Source organism: Myotis brandtii, unplaced genomic scaffold, assembly GCF_000412655.1.
Source record: "Myotis brandtii unplaced genomic scaffold, ASM41265v1 scaffold358, whole genome shotgun sequence".
NCBI lineage: Eukaryota > Metazoa > Chordata > Mammalia > Chiroptera > Vespertilionidae > Myotis > Myotis brandtii.
The window spans coordinates 1,218,562-1,241,855 of NW_005363772.1; positions in this window are offsets into that span (position 1 = coordinate 1,218,562).

Genomic DNA, 23,294 nt, shown 5'->3' on the forward strand with positions numbered 1-23,294 from the left:
GCCACCATATCTATGCTTCTCCTGCCATTATTTCTATTAATTTGTTCCTTTATGTGTGTCTCTTTAAAAAAAATAACAACCCAACTGGCGTGGCTCCGTGGTTGAGTGTCGACCTATGAACCAGGAGTTCATGGTTTGATTTCTGGTCAGGGCATATGCCTGGGTTGTGGGATCCATCCCCAGTGTGGGGCTTGCAGGAGGCAGCCAATCAATGATTCTCTCTCATCATTGATGCTTCTATTTTTGTCTCCCTCTCCCTTCCTCTCTGAAATTAATAAAAATATATTTTAAAAATAAAATAAAAATGACAGAGTGTAAAGTATGAAATGCAAATTTTTAATTCAGACTAAAATAATATGCATATAATAAAACTCTTCAGTTCTCTTCTAGTATAGCCTAATGAAGATTAAAAGCACATAATGGCATAAACCCAAGGAGAGATGCATCCAAAAAAAACTACTGCTTCCATACAGCAAAGCAATGACAACAAGAACACCCAAACAAATAAACAAAAGAGAAGCTGCAAGAGGACCCTCAAAGGCAGAATGTAATTACCCGATTTGGAAACTGACCAGGACACTATGGTTAAATCCCTCTTGCTACAAAGGTTCTGAGGAGTCTTTAATGACTACCAGTGGTCAGGACTTCATGTCCACACCTCACCTGAAAGATGATGACAATCAGCAGTGAGTCCTCCCTGCCACTACTCAGAGACTGAAGTCAATTCTAACTCAGAGAATAAAGGGCCACCTACAGAATTCACTAGCAACATTTGCTATCCTTGAATGCCTTTTCTAATTGGTCTACATGAAGCAAATTACTTAAATAGCTCCAGTATCACTGCCATGTTTAATAGAAAGAAATACCTAGTGATATCATTCCTCATCTCTATATAGAATTATAAATTAGTGCTATGCACACTGCTTGAGTAAAATTGTTCAGTTCTACCCCTTGGCTAATCTTGAGTAATGAGGATGCGCCTCTCAGTGAGGCATCAGATGCCTATTGTTTAATCTATGTATGCTCACTATCACACTAAATTATTTTTGCCTTATATTTTTAAAGAAACTGACTCCAGTGCAGTAATTAAAATACATTACAGTAGTGCAAGTGAAATTTGGAAAACTGCCAAAGTTTTAGAGCTTATAATTTTCTTTTTTAGAGGAAAAAGTAGTTTTGACATTTTTGTACAAAACAGTCACTAACAGTCACTTACAATTTCAGGAAAATCACTGTTTTAATCATGACCTTTCAGCTGTCCTTGATTGAAAAAAAATTGGCCACCTACAGAAATAATTCTGTTTGGGCCCTCATCACTCTACTGATTGATGGCCCCATGTGGTTCTACATGTTTACAATTATAAATAAAACTATATAAAAGTGGCCAAGCTTAGCTTCCATCTAAGTAGATAAGAATAAAACAGTCTTAATTGACAATAAAGGGGACTTCCATTTAGTGATATCTTTTCCATGAACCTGTATCAAAATCAAATGGCCTATTTTTCTTTGGTTAAATGTGTATTCGTTTGGTCACCGTTCACTACACCCATTAATTTTGCATCCAGTGTTTAAAAGACAATGGATTATACTCTGTTGGGGGAGATGGAATGTGGATAAAACAGTTTCTGATTTAGAGAATTTATTATCTGATGAAACATTCAACCAGTTAACATACAATAATATGGACATTATTAACGCACATGTGGAGATATTTGTTCATATACACATATGCATAAAAACTGGGTTTGGTGAAATATATTGATATTTTGACCAATGTCACCCCAAGAGATTTAATTTAAAAAAAAAAACACTTAAAAAAGTTGTTTACTTATACTTTAGGAATAACATATCAATATATATTTAAACCTGTAGAAATATATGTATATTAGGTTACATCAGAAATTTTTTTACTAAAACACTAGAAGCCCATAAGTGTTATCCCCTAAGTGAGTTTTTCAACATAAATTAAAACAAAGACTAGTCCTACTAGCTAAAGATTTCCCACCTACTGTACAAGCAACAAAAATAGAGCTGGCATTCAGGATTCCATTAGAAGTTTATTGAAGTTCTGTGAGGTTGGAAAGCTTTTAGCAGTTCAGCATAAATCATTCAATACACACACCAAAAAAAAAAAAAAGACTGAAAATATTTTCTCCTTGTATTTAATTTCTATGAGTGATCTCCAATTTACAACCTATGCTCAACCCAGAAATTGAATTAATTAATACAATTATCTTTTAGAAATCCCTTTTGTCAACTATAGTAGTTCATAAAGTTAAAAAAAATGAGATTCCTTATATAATAGGCTTGATGGCAAGATTCAGTTATATTGAAGGGCTAGCATTAGAAATGGGCATAGTATAGGCTCTATATTTGTGTTTGTGGGGATTATAAACATTGAGTGATCCTTATCTTTAAAACTCAAAGCAATTATCTACTAGTTGCAGTCTAAAATAATCTGTTTTATGGAAAACATTAAAAAATTTATATGATCACATCATGAATATTGATGAAAATTATCACATGAAATTTTATACTAAATGAGTCATCTTTTAAAAACAAGTAAATTCACATTTCTGGAAGTCACCATGTTATTCATAACCACCAACTTAAGATAAATTCAGTTCACTTCCTGTGACTGACAAATTCTTAGTTATGATTTAAGGCCATGATTTCAACATATAAACTAAAAGGGAACTGAGACAATTATTCAAGTAATTTAGGTCTATTTAATACTTTCACATGAAATACTCAAGTAATTAGAGCAAAATATTTTATATTAATTACCTTTTCATACATATTTATCTTATATGAAAAGGACCTTTGGCAAATTTAATATTAAAAAGGGAAGGAGGAAAACTCAATATACCTGCCTAATTAAAATTAAAAACAATTACTGAATAAGAGAGAAAGTTATGAACCTAAATAAACCAAAATGCTTATCTTTTTAGTCTATATGCACCAATTGTACTAATTTCCTCTAATGGAGGTAAAACAAATTTGACAAGACTATATAAAGTTGTTTTTAATGTTAAAAGTCTATATATCCTTGCTTTAAGATAATTCAACTAACCAACATTCTCAATCAATTAGAAAATACACTCATGTTAGGAATTTGTTAAGAACAAACCTAAAACTCCTAACAAATATCCTGGAGTGGGTAGAATCTGCCTACTTGTTTATATATGTTCCATATATAAATACATTAAAATATATATATTTGGTTTGGTCCAACTTTGAACTATCTGCTTTTAAGCATATGGTTCTTATATATGAAGCAGTTTAGGGCCAATTCGTTATCAAAATAATAGTGTATACCAGGGGTGGGGAACCTTTTTTCTACCAAGGGTCATTTGGATATTTACAATATCATTTGTGGGTCATACAAAATTGTCAACTTAAAAATGTTCCTGTTATATTTGGTCTGACATTTAATTAATTCACTCCTAATACCTTGGAAGGACCAGACCAAATTATTTCATGGGCCTTATATGGCCCCCGGGCCAGATGTTCCCCACCCCTAGTATATACTAAGCACATTCACAATGACATAATAAAACAATGTGTACTATGCACATGGGTAAAAAGAGAAGAGCATCGAGTTAGCCAGAATTCTTATGAACTGCCATTCTGTTATAATATATTTTACTGGGGAAAAATAAAACAACTCCATGAACAAGTCTTGTATATATGGTAGTTTTTCTAAATGGAGAAACTGAGGCAACAGGGAACAAAGACAAATCTTTGTCAAAAAAAGGCCATTCGGGTAAAGAACTTACACACTATAGCTTACAGCAATCTTCAACCAACATTCTCTCATTGCTTAAATGTAAACCTCTTGTTTTTATTCAAACATTAGGATACAAAGTGATAATTCAGTTCATAGAATTTTACTCTCTTGAAGTTGAAAACATACTGCATCCTGCAGATGATATTGTGATTATTAATTTTTGTTCCAACAGGCTTGAGAGAAAAATATACAACTCAGATTGGTCTATGCTACAGAAAAACAATTCTATCCCAATAACTATCAATTAGCATTTTTTAATTTGGAGACAGAATTTAATCAGTTAACAATTTCTCTAAATTTGGGTAATGTCTCAGTTCCTCATTCCAGATTAACTTAATAACTAAACCCTGATAAGCAGGTCTGTGTTAAATATTTACTGAAGATTCTATAGAAAAGATTCCATCAGAATATGGATAGCTTTCATTCAAGAGACATATATTTTTGTGTGTTGATTTGTATATGTGTGTGGGTGTGTATTTTAATAAGCATAATTGAAGGAAACCTTAGACAAATTAACATGTATGGTTTATTTTACTTAATTTTTATAAATTCCATATTCTTATTCTTGTAATAGGTCTGAAAAAGACATTGTGACAGGGGGTTAAAAGCTGTGTCAGAGAATACTAACTGGCTACCTAATATCTCTTTATTATAACAAAGCAATTAAACATATAAATAGAATCCTGCTAATAGCACTGAGATATAAATGGAACTTGGAGGAGGGGGAGTTTCAATGAAAACCCTTTTGAAGGGGACAGTTCTGACTGCTTTGGACCTTCTGCTCTTTGCTCTTTGTGCTTCTACTTCCTGCCTTGACATGAGCTAGAGCGAGCCTGCCGAAACCCTACCAGCCCTCTTGTGAGCATTGCAAGGACGTGCCTGTCCTTGGTGTGGTGGAAGAGAAATCTGGAAGGAGCCTGGGCCCCTCAGACATGCTGGAACAGCTGGCTTGGGCTGCATGCGATCCACTTATATTATGGAAGAGAAACAAACTCTTCCATATTCAAACCATTGTCACTGGGTCCTGTTACTTGAATCTGAAGACAATTTCTCAGTGATAGGGACCCAGAATTTGGTATCAGAGAACATCCTGGTCTACACCCTTATCATGCACTCTTAGATCATCTGCCCTCTCTTTGCATTGCTTGCTCATCTGTAAAATGAGGATAAAAGTGATACCTTCTGCAAAATTCTACTCTGATAATTAAACAACATAATCCATCTAACACACTTAAACCAAGCTCTAAGTGTTTATTGATGATTATTCATTATTACTAATCTTTTTGGGCCACGATAAGAGAGGAGCTTGTCCTGGCTTGGTAGCTCAGTTGGTTAGAGCACCGTCCCTATATGCTAAGGTTGCAAGTTTGATCCCCAGTCAGGGCGAGTACAAAAAACAACCAATGAATGCATAAATGAGTGGAACAACAAATTGATGTTTCTCGCTCTAGCTGGTTTGGCTCAGTGGATAGAACGTTGGCTTGTGGACTGAAGGGTCCCGGGTTCGATTCCAGTCAAGGACACATGCCTGGGTTGTGGGCTCGATCCCCAGTAGGGGGTGTTCAGAAGGCAGACAATCAATGATTCTCTCTCACTATTGATGTTTCTATCTCACTCTCTCTCTTCCTTCTTCTCTGAAGTCAATAAAAATATATTTTTTTAAAAATGACATTTCTCTCTCTCCCTTCCTCTCTCTCTAATATCAATAAATTTTAAAAAAGAGAGAGTGAGGAGCTCATCATTGCTCAAGACCAGGTAAAAGTTAGCACCAGAATATGGCAGGCATGTTATCCACAAAGGGGACAGAATAATGTTAGAGAACAGAGATAGGGAGAGAGAGGGGAGAGTAGGGGTTTAAATTTATGGCATTCCTTTCCACTTGGATAATGATTTGCTATTTTTCAACCAGATCTTCTGGATATGACATATACTTGAAAACCCTCCTTTTCATAAAATTTAAACATAATCTCTAGTTGTTTATCAGAAACTCTCTATTTGTGGATGTGTTTATATCTGTTGTTTTGAAGAACAACAAAAATTAATAAACTCCATGTGAGCTCACTGTGAACCTCTGAGGACAGAGTCTGTCTTTTCTATTTACTATTGAGTCCCTGCATGGTGATACATGAAATAGCAACCTGACCTGTCAACACCCCCATTCCATGTATAGTCCTTCTCATTTGGGTCCCAAGGAACCAGAGGGGGAAATCCTCTGCCTTTCCATATGGAAAGATCACCGTATTTGTGCAATAGCAGAAGATTTTGAGTGTTTTGGGTATTCTTAATTTATGGAGAAAAAAAGTTACCAGGAAAAAGAAACCTCAGATGATAATGTGAGGTCCATGCACTCCAATTACTGCAGGGCAAGCCCACAGTAGAGGTTTGGTGAAATGGGAAATAGCAGAAACCCCTGTATGTTTATTCTCTGAGCAAAAAGAGGCCTATGACCATCTTCCAGAATGGCTATCTGTGAGGCAGTAGCCTTGCAGATTTCCAGGACAACCCCGCCCCCCCCAAAAAAATAAGGTACAGATATAGCTGCATAGAAGGTCAAGGGTTGAGAGTCCCCGATGTCCATCCACTCTTGACGCTCCATGGTTGAGAGTTACTGAAGGAGAGCACTGATAGTCTGAAGGGGTCTCGCTGAGGGCTGTGATAAAGGGACGCAGATGGGAGCCACGGCATGGCCAGTGTGACTGAGGTCGTGAGAGATGCCAGGAGGGATGAATGCCCATCACTAGTGATCATGACAAGACAACTGTGCAGTTCATCTGCGCCAATAAAAGTAGGTGAGGGCTGCAAAGCAGACATCACATTTCACCTTTCTACCCACCCTTGAGCAGTTAAACATATCAATAGACATGTACCAGAACCAAAACACCAGAGGAATTCTGTCATGACCCACAATTAAAGCAGGCTGCCATTTTCAGTCACAACAGCCAGTTCTCTCTGAGTCATTCATTGAACCAACTAAACGTAGATCTCTCTGCCTGAAAGGATGCTGTCTAAGGAAAAGGTGAAAGTCCCTACCCTTTACATCCAATCATATCTCTATTTGGTAAGCCCGGGGAAGAAGTTCAACTGCATGGCTTGGAAGAGAGCCCATGCCAGCAGATTGTGCTGGGTAGAAATAACACTAGTCTGTCTAGGTAAGATCAGTGCCAATGGTTCCAACTAAAATTAGAAAAAAGGAGACAGCACCTTGGCTCATGCTTATGTTGGAGACAAGACTCCAACTCCTGCTAAAGCCAAATGATGGCAATTCAATTCCTTCCTGCCAGTTGCAAATCCCTACACTACCACTGCAGCATTATCTAAAGACATTTGCAATCCAGTGCACCTAACAAGAGAAGTGATTCTTCGTCACTTAATGGGTTACCAACTCTAGTGCATACATTGATTCTGAGACAATAAGGTATTTTTCAAAACTATAGGCAGACTGTTAAAAGAAAAAATAATTAGTAGAACCTTATTAATTTGAGGTAGATAAAGGATATTCATTTATTAATTTTCGTGTAAAACTAAAAAATAAAATCAAGGATAGAATGACATCATTGCCTCCTCAAAACATTATCTAAAGGCCCACAACAGCCCGGCCGGCTTGGCTCTGTGGTTGAGTGTCAACCTATGAACCAGAAGGTCACAGTTCGATTCCTGATCAGGGCACATGCCCGGGTGGTGGGCTCGATCACCAGTGTGGGGCATGCAGGAAGCAGCTAATGAATGATTCTCTCTCATCATTGATATTTCTATATTTCTAAAAGGCCCACAACAGCCCGGCCGGCTTGGCTCCGTGGTTGAGTGTCAACCTATGAACCAGAAGGTCACAGTTCGATTCCTGGTCAGGGCACATGCCCGGGTGGTGGGCTCGATCACCAGTGTGGGGCATGCAGGAAGCAGCTAATGAATGATTCTCTCTCATCATTGATATTTCTATATTTCTCTCCCTCTCCTTTCTTCCATGAAATAAATAATACACACACACACACACACACACACACACACACACACACACACACTGAGTGGCCAGATTATTATGGCTACCTGACGTTTGTAGGCAAATTAGCTATAATTTCGCACTGAAGTTGCTAGAGGGCCAGACCATTATAAATAGTAGGCCAGGTTGTTTACCACGACAGTAGAGTGATTTTTTTTCTGAAGATATGGATAAACAATGCGATTTAACAGCCTTTGAACGTGGGAGATATATATATATTTAAAGGCCCACAACATTTTTCATGCATTTTAACAAATATAATTTTGCTCTAATCTCATATGTGTCATGAGACACCATGTCATAGTGGAAACTGGGCCAGGAATCAGGAAATATGGATTCTTTTTCTGTCTCTGTCACTTATTAACTATGTAAAATGATGCAAAATTTAACCTCCCTGAGCCTCAGTTCCTTGTCTATAAAATCAGTGACTTAGATAAGCACTATACAGAACCTAGATTCTGTATTGTTCTCTAAATCATTAGTGATCAGATTGTATTTTAAATGCTGTATGGTCTTTATAACACATCTTGATATTAAGTCTTTCATAAATCCTTGGTTTAGAAGTCAAATATATATAACTAGGGGCCAAGTGCATGAAATTCGTGCACTTGCGGGGAGCAGGGTCCTTCAGCCCAGCCTGTGCCCTCTTGCAGTCTGAGAGCCCTTCGGGGATGTCCGCCTGCCGTGGAAGCAGGAGAGGCTCCACCACTGCTACTGTGCTCGCCAGCCATGAGCCCTGCTCAGGGTTTCTGGCTGAGTGGCGCTCCCCCTGTGGGAGGGCACTGACCACCAGGGGGCAGCTCCTGTGTTGAGTGTCTGTCCCCTGGTGGTCAGCGTGCATCAGAGCGACCAGTCGTTTCCACTGACGGTCGATTTGCATATTAGCCTTTTATTATATAGGATAGACAAGGGAGTCTGATTCTAATGGCATAGAATTAAATAGTGTTGTTGTTTTTTATTTGATCTACTTTGTCATGGCAATACACGCACTTATAGATAGAGACAATATTTATGTCTCTTGGCAGATACTGTAACCTTTTTGGCAAAAGTCAAAGCCATAGAAAGTCTCTGTGATCATTCAAAGCATTCTTTGGAGAAAATTGTATACTGCAACCAGTCCCGTGCCCTAGACTAATTTAGGAATCTAAACGTCTGGAGAGAGTTTCAGGTGCTAAATGAGACAACACACTCAGAATATTCACCCCAAGGCCTCTGTCAGGTTGAAACTGCTTTTCATTCTACATAGGTACAACAGTTGTATAATTGCATCATTGCCCATAACTTCACTCCTAGGATTCTCAAGCAATCTACAGAATTTTCTTCAAATTACCCTAATGCTCAAAATGCTAATTAAGAACCCAGCTGCTGCTCAAGGATCCTTTGGGCCCTTCCTCCTCCAGTGAGTAAAAGCTGGCCAGGAAAGGAGACCTCCATTCTTGCTGGTTGATGCTAGACTATCAAAGATCTATCTGCACTGCACACAATTCATAACATGGTCAATAGGATAATCACTGCCCTGACTGTCAGCATCTGGAGTTCAGGTTTGATTTCTGGCACTAGCTATTGGGATTCTGGGCCAAGTCCTGCAATCTCTCTGTTAAATGCTATTGATAATGATGCTTCTTGAGTGTGTGCACTCTAAGAGTTCTGCAATCCCAAGTTTGGTAAAAATATGTCCACTCCATATTGTGCACTGGTGTGAAAAGAAAAATCTCTATTTTATCCTCTTTTAGGTTGCAGACTCCTTTGAAAAACCTGATAGAATCAATTGACCTGTATCTTTTCCTCGGGAAAAAAAATCTTCCAAATAATCTTCTACACAAATGTTCATGTTAGCTGAAGGGGTTCTCTGATGCTAGAGGGAGTTTCCACACGTGCAAGTGAACATCCTGGTCTAGAATATAAATCCTTTCTGTACTTATTAGCTATACGATTTTGGAAATGCTGAATGTGAGTTTCCTCTTCTATAAAAAAAACATAGGTAATAAAATCAATCTCTCTGCCTACATCTTATAACTATGTTGAGCATGAAAATTTTAAAGATGAGTGTATATGGAAACCAACTGGTGGTACATAGTACTCTGTGCAACTCTAAGTTGCTATTGTTCTAAGTTGCTATTAAAGGACTCTGCTGCTTGAAGGAGTACTACCCTGCCCCACAGGCACTGTCAAGCTTGGGGAGGTGAGAGTTCCTTGCATACTAACATCTTACAAAACCAAGACACTGATAATACAAATGGGCAATCTACAGACCTCATTCAAATTTTAACAATTGTCCTACAAATGTCCTTTTCTTGGATCATGAGCCAATATTTAGTAGCCATGTCCTCTTACTTTCTTTCCATTTGGGACAATTCCTCAGTCTCCCTTTGTTTTTTATGACCTTGACATCTTTTAAGAGCACCGCCAGTTATTCTGTACTATGTCCCTCAATTTGAATTGTCTGGTTATTTCCTCTCAATAAAATTCATATTGTTCATTTTTGGCAAGAATGTGAGAGAAATGATTTGTTGTCCCTTTCTCAGTGAATCACAGAGTTGTGCATGATTCTGATATGTCTCATTAGTGGTTAACTTCAATCACTTGTTTTAGGTTTTCTCTGCCAGGTTTTTCCACTATAAAGTTATTGCTTTCCCTTTTGTAATTAATAAGTATTTTGAGGAGATATTTGACACTATGTAAGTACCTATTTGTGATCATATTTTCAGCCCTAATTTAGCATCCAGAGATGATTGTGGCCTGAAAAAATTATTACTGTGGCATTTACCAAATGGTGATTTTACATTTCCACCATTATTTCTACTGTTACTAAGTGGTATTCCACAGTTATAAAAGAACTTCCTTTAGTCAACATTTATTCAATACTTTTTATAACAGTGAGAACCATATTGAGTACAATTTATTATTTTATTGCTCAAATGTCCCAGATGTGACCATTAGGAGCTACGTCAGGTTGGCTCCAGTATACTTTCAACATGTTTGCATCATTTTGTAGGTCTTCCTTACTTTCTTGCACCACAAGATATTCCATTATCTAATTATATACATAGTTTTCCTATTCTAACCCTAGAATCATTCTTTCTATAAGAATTGTTTTTTCTTTTATTAGATAATCGTATTCAGAAATCAAGACCTAGGTACTAGGCGTGCTCATCACTATTGAAGTATTATTGCTTCTCAACTCTCTGCACTATTTTCACTTGGCAGGGTAGCCTGAAAATCACAATATTCATTCACTACTTTTATAGTTGAATGGTACCCACTGTGTAGAGTTGCCACAGTACATTCAACCACTCTCCTATGCATAAACATTTCAATAGTTTTAAATATTTTACAATTATGAACAATGCCACAATGAATAATTTTAGGTATGTGGTTTTCATATTGTTGAAGGTATGTCTTCATGATAAATTCCTAGAAATGGGATTATAGGGTCAAATATGATTATATGCAATTTGCTAGACATTGCCTAATCCTTGTGCAAAAGGCTTGTCCCAATTTCCCTCACTATCAGCAAACTATGAGAATAAAGCCTGCATTTTCAACTCTTCCTTAAAATCATTTTAGCAGAGATGCTGAGAGGCATTTGAGTGGCTGATTTATGTTTACTCTCTCTCTGAGTACAGATATCATCTAACCATAATGCTAACAATCAAAGAAAAGGTTTACATAACTGTAAAGGAAGAGGAAGAGAAAGAACAAGAGCTGGGAAAAATCATTCATGGGGACAAAATAGTTGGCTTTGATCACAACAGCACAGGATGGAAACATAACTTAGAGTCTTCCCTTTGAAAGCTTAACAAACCAAGAAGGTTTTACAGTAACTTTGCCCATGGCCAAGATCCAGCTCTGTCTCCTTTATGTCCCCAAGACCCATACCAATATTACAATAAGTCGCACAAAGTCCTTGAATTATCTGCTTAAATGCCTATCATTAGACATTTAGTTTTGAAGTCAAGACCATCTGTTGATCAATATATGTCTCCCAACTCCTAGCATGATGCTAAACACATAAAATGTTATGTTACAATTTTTATGATTGCGTTTTCCTGATGAAATTTTTAAAAGCTCATTAAAATAAAAACAAACATTTCCTGAGTGCTTACTCTGTTCCACACACCATCCTAAATGTTTTACATATATTGCCCCATTTCATGCTCTTAACAATCATACAAGATTGGTTGTATTATTACGCCATTTAATAGATGAGAAAACAAAGACTTGGGAAGACAAATCACTTGCCTGAGGTGACATATCATGAAAAAGAGTTGGGACTTCAGTGGAATTTGAACTGAGGTCTTTCTCATCCCAAAGCCCATGCTGCTTCACTTCCCGATTCCTGATACCCTTTACATCAACATCATGTAGGCAGGTCCCTACTCTGCCCGCTGTCATGCCAAAGCTAATTCTATATTAAGGATTTCAGACCATTGTGTTGCTATTAAGAATAAAAGGAAAGGTGGCCATTTTAATGGTTTCCAAATAGACTCTTAAAAAGCTTTCTGACATTTTTACCTTTTGGCAAACAAAGCTTTGGCTCGTCTGATACATGCACACACTTATCACCCCCTTGTGACTTGGATTATGTACAAGCATCCTATTAAAGAGTTTTTAAAAGACTGAAATGTGGTTTCCTTTCTGACAGCAAAGGGAAAATAAAAAGATGTTCTTTGCCCTCCTGTTCTAATCTGCTTTTGGAAGTCAAGTCTGCAATTCCCAGAACTCTATCACCAGCTTGTTACATTTCCATAAATCTGTCCAAGAACACAACACTGTTCACCCAAAAAATGTAATGTAAACTGTGAAACACATGCACATGATACCTGGATCCAATTTGCCCTCATTTTGTATATATACGTGAAAATAAAGCAATGCCTTAACTCTTACAAATGCCAATATCACATTACTTAGATAAATGCCACCAAATCATTATTGAAATTCTGATAGCATTCACCTTACTGGTAAAAGAAAATTACCTGTAATGCATAGTTTAAATAATTACTTTTAAACAAAAGCTTCTCTTCTGCATTGCTTATTTATCTTCCGAGACCAACTCAGCAGGGCTATGTATTTTATTAAAATTGCCTTCAGACTGCTAATGGCAGGGCGTCTGTTAGCACAGGAAAAGTGATGGCAGTTTGACTCCTATTCCTAATATTGGGAGTTAGTCCAGACACTTAAGAGCCAGAACTCTGCTGTGCATTTGACTATGTTATCAACACTTTAGTTGCTAATGATACTAGTGACAGCATTTCAATATGATGGGTCAGACTTAAATAGGAAAGCTTATAATTGTGCTTACAGAACCAAAGAAACTCCCTACTCCCCTTACCCCCCACCCCCCAATCCCTTTTATCAGAAGATCAGCTGGTGCTAGGCTTCCTGACTGGGAATTATTTGGTAAGCGTCTGTTCAATACATTTTTTCCTTCTCTTTTCTGCACCTTGAATGGAGAGCCTGCATCCGCACCTGATATCTACCCGTTCAGAAAGTGACAACTGAAAGCCTTCCCGTGGAGCAGCCGTGTGCCAACCACCCAGCAGAGGGTCACGCTGATGACTTCCCTGTGGCTTTTATTTTCCCCAGGGAATTCCACAGGCAAGGCTGACTGCTTGCCAGATATGCCGAGTGCCACAACCGGCAGCGCTAAGAACCCCCCATCCTTCTTGATGGGAAGCAGTAAGCAACTGTGCTGAACACCTGTGTCAGCTCCTGTTCCTGGGGACACCCTGGGCAAGCACTCACTCAGCATTCAGAATGGGGCTCCCCTCATCTAACTGGCACTTCTGCCCAAAAACTTCTCAGTAGTCATATGATAATAGTGGTGTTTGTCAGATCTCTATAACATCAGTGTGTTTAACTACTGTAAATAGGATCACTCCAATAATCCATGAGCTAAAGATTTTACTATAAATGTTTAAAGGCAATCATCCATAATGAATGGATTTCCGGTTATTGTGGAAGTAAAAACAGAATTCTCCACCACTTCCTCATCATGATTCCATAGATGAAAATGATGAAAAAAATCCATAGATGAAAAGGGCAAGAAAGAAAATGGAGACAGTAAATTAAAACTTCCAAGAACCATATATATGAAAGGAGAGGTAGCTGGAGGAAGAAGGACCAAAGGAAAGTTTTTATTTATTTGTTTGTTTTAAGATGGGAAACCTGAGCATGTTTACATGTTAAAGGTTTCAGTAAAGAAGAAGTGGAAGATACTAGAGGGTAGGATCCATGTTTCTGCTCTGGCCAGTGTGGCTCAGTGGGCTGAGCACTGTCCCTTGCACCAAAAGGTTGCCAGTCGGATTCCCAGCCAGGGTACATGCCCAGTTGGAAGCTTGATCACTGGTCAGGGTGTGTGTGGGTGGCAACTGATAGATGTTTCTCTCTCTCTCCTTCTTCCTTCCTCTCTCTCTAAAAAAAAAACAAAAAACAATCAACAACAATAAAAAAGTATCTATGTTTCTGAAACTGCCCTAGGAAATGGGGTATGAACATAAGTGATACCCTGGACCTTCGGAGAGAACAAGAACCTCCTTCACCCAGAAAAGGACAGGAATCCCCCCAGATTCAATAATTGTAGGTGTGTATGTATATTTGATGTAGGCATACCCTCTCCTCACAAAAATAATGTTGAAGAACAATTTCCTTATTTCTCTGTTGAATAAATAAGAATTTTTAGGAAAATTATATTAAATACTCATAAACAAATAGGATATATATGCTACATGAATATTTTGGTAGCCAACTAATGGAAATCTAAGCTTAGATACCTAATTACAGTTCTAAAATTATTTTTAATGTATTGATTTACATTTGAAATATTTTTAAAATATATTTTTTATTGATTTCAGAGAGTAAGGGAGAGAGAGGTAGAGAGAGAGAAACATCAATGATGAGAGAGAATCACTGATTGGCCACCTCCTGCACACCTCACACTGGGGTTCGAGCCTGCAACCCCTGTAATTGAACCATGACCTCCTGTTTAATAGGTGGATGCTCAACCACTGAGCCATGCTGGCTGGACTGAAATATTTTTAATAAAATAAACAGTTATTTAGAAATTGGAAACTTCTGCTAAAAAAACACCAGTAGAAGGAACCTCCACCTCTTAAATTTTTTAATAGTCACTTTGATTCTTTGAAATGATAGTAATAATAATTTTGTAAATAACCCTTCCTTCTAAGGATCAATAATATCTTCTCTAACCTGATAATCTTTCTAAAGATAAATATGGACATTTATCTCTGTTATTTATATGAAATAATATCCCTTATTTTCTCATTTATATTAAAAAATGGTCACTTCTTACTAACCAATTTTTATTTACCACCTAATATGTGTACCCGGGCTTAAAAACTGTAATGTAACTGCAAAGACAATAACAGTGCCTTTCTCCTTACAGGAAACAGTGGTCATTGGCAGGCAAAGACAGGTTAAAGACCCTAAGTCATCAGGCTGTTAAATTTCAGAGCTGGTTCCAGAATTCATGTCCTCTAATTCTTACTAAGTTGTTATTTTTTAAACTATTCTATGTTTCTCCTAGTAAATATTCTTCTGGGTCATGTGATTTATTATAATAAAACCATAACATAATTATCAAACATCTTCCTTTGCAAATAGAAGATAAAATTCATGACTTATTTGTGTACTTATACAAAGCTATGTAGTTAGTTTTGGTAGAAATTATAGATGACAAATGGGAAATTGGGCTGTGCAAAGGATCTAATCAAATGTACACTATTTAACTATTCCATGACATTGTCACTAATGTCCCTATTACAAAACAATAAACTATTATACAAAATCAAATAACATGATTCAAATGCAAAATAATTCTGCAATTTAAGGATATGAAAAATAAAAATGATAGATGTACTATCATTAGTTCCTTGAACACAATCTTCGGACAATATCTCCCTCAGATAAAATTGCTCTGATCATTGTTAATTTATTTTCATTTATAATTTACATTCTGCAGTTAAAGTGTAATTTTAAAAATGCTTTATACAACCTGTAAGTCTGAGTGTCATGTGAGACATATCATGCCCCTTACTGGCTAAAACCCCTTTGATGATTCCCATCTCACTCAGAACAATAGTCAAGGTCCTACCATAGTCTACCAGGCCCTATGTGATGGACTGAATATCATCCTCCCATTCTCATCTCTTGTCCACTCCTTCCTCTCTTCCTGACATACTGCCCTTCTTGAAACTCCTTTAACACACCAAGCACACTCCTTATACTTGTTCTTGCCACTGAATGTAACTCACTTCACCCATATATCTAAATGGCCGCCACTCTCACTCCTTTTAGGTCTGTGTTCCATTCTCTCCTTCTCAGAAAGGCCTTTCTTAGACACAGTGTCTAATATAGTCTCCCACCATTCTCTATTTATTCCATTTTATTTTCTTCTTAGTACTTATCTCCATAAACATATATATCAAGATCTTCAACTTCCATTTCCCCCCACTAGAATGAAAGCTCCAGGACAGTAAGAACTCCTGTTATATGAATGAATGAATGAATGAATGAATGAATAGCTAGATAATCATCTTTTCATTCCATCTATCTAAACAGAAAATGTCTCCAGAAAAACAACATTAAAAAAATATAAGCTTAAAATTCTTGATATCTTCAAATATCGGTAAAATCCAAAGTATCAGCATAGATTGTATTCTTTATCAAATTATAAATTGGTAAAGATGGCAAATGATGATGTATTTTCTGTGTGTATGCGCAATGCTGTGTGCAGAATTATTTGTACTCCACAAGCTGGAAGGCAGCATGTAGGCCTGCATCATGTCAAAAAACACAGAGTTACCTCTGTTAGCTATATTTTATGTGACATGGTTGGCAACTTAGATTTATAAAATAGGAGGACTGGATTGAGGTTCTTTCTATCTCTCAAGATTAGGGATATCTGAAGCATTTGTCTCTTCTTTCTTGATTTCGCTTCCAGACACACAAGAACCAGATTCAATTTAATGTCAGTATTTACATTAACAGGGGGATGCCAAGAAGAACCACCACTTGGGGCTTCAATTTATTTCTTTTTAATGTTTAGTTCAAGGATATTTGTAAACTAAAAAATTTGGGGATATCAACTACCAGAAAAACTCTTTATAAAAGTATTACCAAAAAGAGGTTCTCAACTCTGCAAGAATCCGTGCAGACATACTGACAAACCCAACTACTAAGGCATACCATTCTAAATATAGCTTTTTTTTTTGTTTCAGGACTCTCTATATTTATTTATAAGCAGAGATGTTAGCAAGATCGACTTGAAATTATTTTCCTTTAAGATGGAGGGTAGTATTCTCTCAAGATACATAACAATAATAAACTGTGTAGTCCCTAATGCTAATGCTAGAAAATCACTAAATCCCTGAAGCATCCAGGGAGAACTTGAAGCTTAGCTCCTTTCTGAATAAGCCATTTTATTTCAAGATGTGTGATCAGACTGAAGGACAAAGGCATTATCTCTGTGTGATGAAAACTGAAAATCCACTGGTGGTTGCTCAATAGGAGACCTGGAGGTGGAGGGGCTAAGTCCAACTGCAGAGGAGTTGTGGAAGTGGAAACACCAGAGGAGTGACAGAGAGGGAAAGGATCCCCAAGCTTCTATCAATAACTAAGCAGCAATAGTGAGAGTGTAATCACTGTTTAAAACAAGTGGGAGGCTTCTCTAAAGCTAGAGATGAACACAGAGTCACTCAGGGTGAAGCCCAGGGCTATGGGACTGCAGATGTCAGCTTGGTTCCAGCTTACTGAGGAGTGTGGCTAACACCCAGCCTTCCACAATAGCTGACAAATGCTCATAGCAGACCCTTTGACTGTTGGGATCTTCCTATTGACATAGAAATGTTCTGTTTTAATTAACCTTCATTTTACACGTAGTCGACATTCAGTACTTAAGATTAATGTTAGCAAACAGATTGATTCTGAAGAGTGTCAAGAGCTTTTGGAGGTGTACCCAAACCCCGAGAATACAGCAGAGAAGAAAGAGAACTTGGTTTTCATGAACCAAGTGCTCTCCTACTACAATTACATAGTCACATTTTATATGATTTAAGGTTTTGATTCTAAAAAAGTTATCAAGAAACTTTCACCTCAAAACAGCTTACATACCATAAAGAATAATAGAAATCAGGGTATATCGATATATATTATTAGGTTGTAAATTTCCTTCTACTCTTGAAAATTTCTTTAAATTATGTTTTCACCTCCAAATCCTAAAAAGAACATACCCAAATGCTGAATTTTTTACGTAAAGGTGTTAGTCATGATTTGCAAAACTGAGAACATACTAACTAAGCACATACTACAAGAACTAAACAAGTGGCAAGAGATGCGAGAACCCTGGAATGGATAGCAAAAGAATGAACAGCAAATGCAAATGAAAATGTCCTGACCTGCTGAGTTTCCCAGTCCAATCTCTCCCACTCGTGAAGTCGTTGTATTATCTATAGCTTCCAATGCTATAAAAAAAAAAGAGAGAGAGAGAAAAGGATTTAGTGAGAAGTCAAAGTAATTCCAAAATACTCAGGTGAAAAAAAATTAAACATCATAAAGAGAGTTAAACAAGATTCCTGAAACAAAACTGTGGAAGAAGTATTGTCATTTTCATTGTAATAATTTTCAAAAGACCACATTCATAGCCATGTAACAAGGTCAGACTCAGGACTGTGCCGATTAATGGTTGATAAATGAATAATGAACAATTGAAAAGCAAACTTTTATAAATGACAGTCAAGATATAATTAAGGACAGTTTTAATGTAAAAATATGAGCCAGTTATTTTGAAGCTTTACCAATTAAATCACTTTTTTAAAACCTTTATGTTATTAGTTCAGTCATGTAAGTACATGTGTGGGTGCGTAGCCCTGGAACTAGTTTTATTGAAACAGTTTTAAACATCTTTATAGTCCATGATGGTTAACTTAAAGTATACCTATAATACACTACTTACAGCTACAGTACTTCATTAAAAACATGCTAATGGGCACTAAAATTTAGTAAATACAGACTAACACTTATCAAAGCACACTGCTGTATTCTACTAAGATACTAAGTTGTACAAAAATATGAGTTTTGCCCTAGCCAGTTTGGCTCAGTGGATAGAGCGTCGGCCTGTGGACTCAAGGGTCCCAGGTTTGATTCCAGTCAAGGGCATGTACCTTGGTTGCGGGCACATCCCCAGTAGGGAGTGTGCAGGAGGCAGCTGATTGATATATTTTAAAAAAATAAAAAATAAATAAAAATATGAGTTTTACAAACTCACTGGATAATTCCTAGTTTAAAAATCACAACAAAAATAAAATTAAAAAAAAAACTTTCAATATACATAACTATTTTATCATGATTTTATTACTTATGGCTATAGAATAATTTCTATAAGGGGAAGTTCATCAGCTAGTCTCAACTCTTTAAGCTTTGGCTCCCAAAAAGATTAAGTTCTATGGTTAAAAAATGTTTAAACATTTGTTAATGACTTTCGTCATCTTGTTAGCAACATATTTATTAAAATTTTCAAAATGTAAATTCTATAAATTTCCTGTATGTGATGGTAGAGTGACCTGTATCATCAACCTGCTTATGTGGTCAGTATTTTTTTTGAATTTTTTAAAAATATACTTTATTGATTTTTTACAGAGAGGAAGGGAGAGGGATAGAGAGCTAGAAACATCGATGAGAGAGAAACATCGATCAGCTGCCTCCTGCACACACCCCACTGGGGATGTGCCCACAACCAAGGTACATGCCCTTGACCAGAATCAAACCAGGACCCTTTCGTCCACAGGCCGACGCTCTATCCACTGAGCCAAACCAGTCAGGCGTGGTCAGTATTTTAAGTAAGACTTCAAAATTCTCCCTTTAGGATAATGGATTTCACCTCTGGGGTAAGGGTCTAACATACCAGAGGCAGGGATTTAGAAGTGATCTAGAATGAGGCTACTGTATAACATTTTTTTAATCACCGAGGATACCTCTTCCTATTGATTTTATATAGAAAGAAAGAGATTGAGAGAGAGAAAAGGAAACACTGATGTTAGAGAGAAACTTTGATGTGATAGAGAAACATCTACTGGAGCCTCCCATATGTGCCTCAACTGGGAATCAAACCCACAACTTTTCTAGTGTATGGGAGGACACCCAACCAACTGAGCCACCTGCTTGGGGTTTTTAAACTTTTGATTATTCGTTTATATAAGACTTTTCATTTTTAAAAGCCTCAATAACTTTGGGAGACTTTTGGAGTACCTAAATGCGTTTGAAGTATATAACATAGTAGAAATTATATACCAATACAAAGTGGGATTTATATTAGGGAGTTAGTTTAACTAAGTTGGTTTAACATCTAAATAGCAAATGATGTAACATACCATAGTGATAACATTAAAGACAAAACCATATAATCCTCTCAATAGATGCTGCTTTCATGAGAAAAATCCAATACCCTTTCATGATGAAAACACTGACAAACTAGTAATAGAAGGAAACTTCCTCAACCTAATAAAAAGCATTTACAAAACACACACACACACACACACACACACACACACACACACACACACAATTATCATACTTAAGGGTGAAATACTGACTGCTTTTCCCCTAAGATGAGGTATAAGACAAGGATGTCCACTCATAGCACTTCTGTTTAGCACTGAAACTAGAGGTTATAACCAGGTTCATTAAGAAAGAAAAATAAATAAAATATATCAATATTGGAAATGAAGAAGTAAATAGAACTATCTCTATTTGTATATAACATTATTTTATTTTTAAAATCCTAATCAATTCACTAAAAAACTATTAGAATTTATGAACAATTTCAATAGGGTTGCAGAATACTTGATCAATATGCAAAAATCAACTCAATTTCTATACACTAGCAATAAACATTCTGCAAATAGCACTAAAAAGACAATTTCATTAACAACATGAAAGAGCATAAAATACTTAAGTATAAATTCAATAATAGATGTGAAAAACTTGTACATCAAAAACCAAAACAACATAAAAATATTAGCTTCTTCTTCAAGGAAACACCAAAAGGTGGATGATGTTGATGGTGTGGGAGACCCTGGGGGCCCTAGAATGGGAGGCCATGACGGCTTCCATGGAGAATTTGGCAGTGGCATCAGGGCCAAGGTTGCAGCTGGGGACAGGGTCAGGGCAGGGCCCCAAGGCTGAGGAGCTCAAGGAGGCAAGGACAAAAGACAAGGAGTGAAACCCTGTCACCAAACTGGGCTACTTGGTCAAAGACATTAAGATCAAGACCCTGTAGATCTATATCTTCTCCCTGTCCATCGAGGAATCTGATGTCCTTGAGGACATCCCTCAAGGACAGCTTTTGAAGATTATACTGGCACAAAAGCAGACCCCACTGGCCAGAGGACCTGGTTCAAGGCATTTGCCGCCATTGGAAACTACAAAGGACATGTTGATGAGTGTCAAGTGCTCCAAAGAAGTAGCCACTGCCATCTGTGGGGCCATAATCCTTGCCAAGCTCTGTATTGGCCCTGTGCCGCAAGACTACTGGGGAACAAGATCGGCAGGCCCCACACCTCCCTTGCGAGGTGACGGCCTCTGTGGCTGGGTGCCCATGCGCATCATCCTTGTCCCCACGAGGAAACAAACACTTTAAAAATATCAAATTTCAGTGATAAGATTTAAGGTTCCCTCTTCTATGTACTTAATCTTTAAATGAATTCATTTAAAGAAATACTCAATGTAGAAATATTACATTATCCCAGGAGACTATATCACATTTACCCAATTTTGTGATGATAAGAGTTATATGATTAAGTAGCCTGATCAATCCAGTTATACAACCTAGAGTGCTTAACCTCTTTTTATTTAACCCATGTTTGACTATTCAAGTATACTTTCTACTGTTGAAATTTAAATAAGGTCCCATTTTCTTCTCCAAAGTGTGCATGAATATTGCTTTGAGTTAAGTTGGAGATCTGTTGAATAGCAACCATCTATCCATTAATCTGTCCATTCACTCAACAGAAAGTTACTGGGTGCTTCTCATAAGATAATGTATATTTTATAAGGTAGAATGGGGAACTAAAAATAATATATGCTTCAGGATTATGTAGAATTCGTTTTGAGTTCAGGCCTCAAGTTACTATAGGTGGCAAAACCTTCCTGAACCCTAGTTTCCTCATCTTTAAAGTGAGAATTAATTTCACTAGTATGTACTTACAGAACCTAATAAAAATGTTAATTCTCTTCGTCTAGCCTTCTTTAAATGCTAAGAAGATTAATCAGACATGGATTCTGCATTTTAGAAAATAACAGTATAACACAGGTTATAATGTGTATAAATAAAGTAAATAAGGTGAAAAATTATAAAGTAGACATTTCAGGTGATAATATAAGAAGTGAGGTTATCTATTCCAGATAGCCATAACATCACCATCATCAAATAGACATAGCATTTATATGGTTGACTAATAAGCTAATTAAATAATTATCAAGTAAAGAAAATAGATCAATAATCTTAGCCTGTTCCCAATAAATTCTGAGTAATTGCAAGTTTAACCTTATGAAAGAGATGTTTACTTGTTGGTATTGTTTCTTCAGATAATGACTAAAAATGCCACATTTTCTCTATGGAGAATTTATTAATTCTGGCTTTCCCAGCTCCAGCATTTACATGTGACCACTGGAACATTACTTACTGCCTTGGTTCCTCTCTTTCCTCATCATTAGGTGGGAATGATAATAATGCATGCCTTATAAAGTGATTAATAGAATTAAATGAATTAATTGCTGTCAAGTGTAAGAGTATCTGGTCCATTGAGTACCATTGAATAACATTAAGTACTCGATGTTAGATCATCTTATTACTCTTATTATAATCTTTCATGCCATTGCAAGAACATGTACAAGTATTTTAATCAAATGTAAAATTACCATTCAATGGGAAGGTGAAATGTCATAGGGAAGCTTTTATATGCATATTGATGAAACTCATAGTAGCCAAAAGAATTATGTTCCATGACTGGCCAGTACTATATCATGTGCCTTTGTGGTAGGTGGAGAATGAAGAAGCAGTTCTTCCAAAGGAAAGGGTGAGTATGTGTGAAGAGTGTGTGTGGGGTGAGGGGTTCCCTTTCTAGAGAGGAGAGTGATAAGGAAAGCTGAAGGACAAAGCAACAGTTGTCTAACCACATATACTATGTGAATAGGGATAGCCTTTGCTTGCCATAATCCCAATTTTCTAATTTAACTGAACCCAGATGTTAAACTAATAAATGATTTATACTAACTTAGAACTCTTGGATTAATAAGTCCATAGGCTGAGCCTAGAGGGAGACTCCTTTCCCTCACCTTCTGCATCTAATTGGTCATTGAATCATGCTCTTCCCATTTTAAATATCTATAAAATCTGTCCCTCTTCATTTCTATGGCTATTACACTTCCTACACTCTTGTGCTTCTCTTACCTTAGCTGAGCTCTTCTCTTTGCTCCAGTCTCAAACTCTAC